Source organism: Pseudopipra pipra, chromosome 1 (genome assembly GCF_036250125.1).
Source record: "Pseudopipra pipra isolate bDixPip1 chromosome 1, bDixPip1.hap1, whole genome shotgun sequence".
NCBI lineage: Eukaryota > Metazoa > Chordata > Aves > Passeriformes > Pipridae > Pseudopipra > Pseudopipra pipra.
This window is the reverse complement of record NC_087549.1, coordinates 117292920-117295545: the sequence shown is the minus strand read 5'-3', so window position 1 is coordinate 117295545 and position 2626 is coordinate 117292920. Positions and strand designations below refer to the sequence as shown.

At 38.7% G+C, this 2626-nt stretch overlaps 1 long non-coding RNA gene across 1 annotated transcript; it reads right to left on the bottom strand.

The window, feature by feature from the left end:
* Positions 1–1142: 1142 nt before the first annotated feature.
* LOC135420199 (uncharacterized) lies at positions 1143–2189 on the bottom strand. The gene is made up of 3 exons (XR_010433429.1): positions 2089–2189; positions 1357–1438; positions 1143–1250 (listed from the first exon to the last, which is right to left on the bottom strand). It is a non-coding gene; the product is annotated as an uncharacterized LOC135420199 (long non-coding RNA).
* Between the last annotated feature and the right edge of the window lie 437 nt (positions 2190–2626).

Below are 2626 nucleotides of genomic sequence, written 5' to 3'. Positions count from 1 at the left end.
TCTTCTCTTCTGCTACTTAAAAAGAGATAGCAAGTCTATAGGCTGCTTCTGACCATCTGCTACTAGACTTCATTAAAGGCAAGTGTTCATTAGTTTTGGTCTCCTGCCCAGAATCTCCCTTAAAAAAAAAATTACAGAATGCATAGGAGCACTTAGTCTGAGTATATTTTGCAAAGCTAATGTGAATATGCATTTACATTCACAAACAAACCTTTATACAAACAATTTGTATTTGCTCATTACAAAGTTAATTGGTGGAGGAACAGGAAGGTTTAGGGAGGTGGAGGAAGACTTGGGATAGGGGATGGAAGAGAAGAGCAGCTGCCTGTACAGGAGCACTTTCCTTCTTCCTCTGTTTTCTGCTGCTCTTCCATGCTTTAAGGAGGATTAGTCTGCTGTTTTGCCTCGATTTTCTCTTAGGTTATATCATTCTTTGTACTGAGCCCTCTTGGCATTGGACAATATGACTGCAGTACTTTTGGAGACCTTCACAGCAACTACCAGTGCCTGCTCCATTAAGCAGTGGATCTCACACCCACAAAAAAGGCTAAACATTTTCATAGCAAGAATCAGAAGCAAATAAAGTCTTATTAAGCTTCTCCTCCCTCAAGGTTACTATCTCAAGCTAATGACAATATATGAGATGAGTACTGTCAACCCCTGCAGGACACATTAAATTCCTGTTAAATTTAGATTAGATAAGTACTGCAAAAATCATACAGTTATAAAAGGTACCTCCCTTAAACTATCTGGCATCCACTGCAAGGCCAGAGCAACAGCAGGAGCTTCTGTTAAAAGATATACAGCAGCAAGCAAGGTTTAGATGAAGGTCACAATTCTCAGAGTCTCCTTTCAGAGGGAGAAAAAATCAGGTTGGACGATTTTAAGAGCAAAGTAACAAAAAAAAGCAAAAAACAAAACCCAAACATCTAAACAAACAACAAGATACAGAAAACAGTTGAATAAAAATACTTTACAGAGAGAGATGAGAGAAAATATATAGAAAAGTCTGTATATTCAACTGTTATGAACCCTTAATTTTCTGCAAGTATAACAGGGCGTAACCCAGGGTTACCACAACTGTGATGGATTCTTCAGAGTGTACTGCTGAGTGAGTGGCTGGAGAGTCACTTACCCTGCAAAGACAGCAAGAAAAATATTGGACGAGTAAGCTTCCTGAACACATTTAACACTGGTAAGATAAGTAAACCTCAATACAGAAGTGATGAAGTGTCTGCACTACTATCTGTCTGTAAAAGGAAAACATCCTCTTGGTCAGAACTGGAGATTCAAGTGCTCAGACTGGCAACAGAGGTTTAGAGAAAAACATGCAGGAGAAAAATTTTGTGTATTCACCTTAGCTGAAGGTTCCCTTTAGTTCCAGTGCATAAATTACAACTAAGATGTCTAAAAAAGGCTCTAATATTAGAAAAGTGTTCTGAAAAACATGAGGAAGAAGTGCATGGAAAAACTTACAAGAAAGAAATATCACCAACAACATAAATACAGTTCATTTCTTTCTGTAAGGCCACTGCATTTTTATTACAGAAACTGGAATACCTTCAGAAAATCCAAATATTGTATATAGAGCCATTTTAAGATAATTTTACTTGATACCTCTACTTGGATTTCTATATACACTCTCCTCTTGCATCTTTCTTTTGGGGAAAAGTGAAGGAGAAAGGTATTTTGTAGCACCGCTATTTTGTTCTCCTTTTCCCTCACTCCATACCCACTGTGTTCATCATTCAACAGTGGTTTCTGTCACCTCCACAAAAGCAGGGGGTCCATTCCGGCCAACTAATATATTACTACTAAATCCATTCATTAACCAAATCATGCTCAAGACAACAACTCTATGTTATTAACTAACCAGCTTCTGTCAAATGATTTTACTAGAATTGCTAAATTCACTCTGCTTTTCTTCTGCATGAAAGACTATCAGTGACTAAACAAGGAACATGCCTGCTAGTGAAACTGCTCTCAAGGAGAGAGGAGCATCCTTCTGTAGAGCAACAGCACTACTCATGCTCCACACAGCAACACCTCTGTCTGTTAAAAAAGTGCTCGGAAGAAGCAAGTCCTCACATGCAGTAATTAGCCTGCAGCTGGTTACTCATTTGGAGCAGTACAATCACTGGCTTCCACAGAAGCCCTCTGTTTCAGGGCACCTGACTCCCCCAACTAGTTTAAACAAACTAACTAAATTCTCTACTGCTGCTGAGGTTTTTGGAAGGTTCTCCTTCCTATCCCACCCATAACTCTATGAAGTCACAGACAGGTTAAACCTACAATATGAACAAGACTATAGATACTATTTCTCTGTTGTAACTTACAACCCCACTATAGAATTTAAGACCTGCACAAGATCTCCAAATAGACACCTCAGTTTAAGATGGAAAAAGAGGGAAAGGAGCTTCTTTACTGTGCTTGTCAGTTGCCCATTTGTCATTTTATTTCAAATCACTGCATGGAGCTGCAGCAGAAGATATGAGGAAAGGATAGACTGGCACTTATCTGCTCTTTGGAGCACATCTGTACATTTAAGTTACAACAAAAAGCTAAGAGCAGGCATCAAAGCCAGGAAATAAACAGCAATATTTCATCATGAAATGGCATATCATAT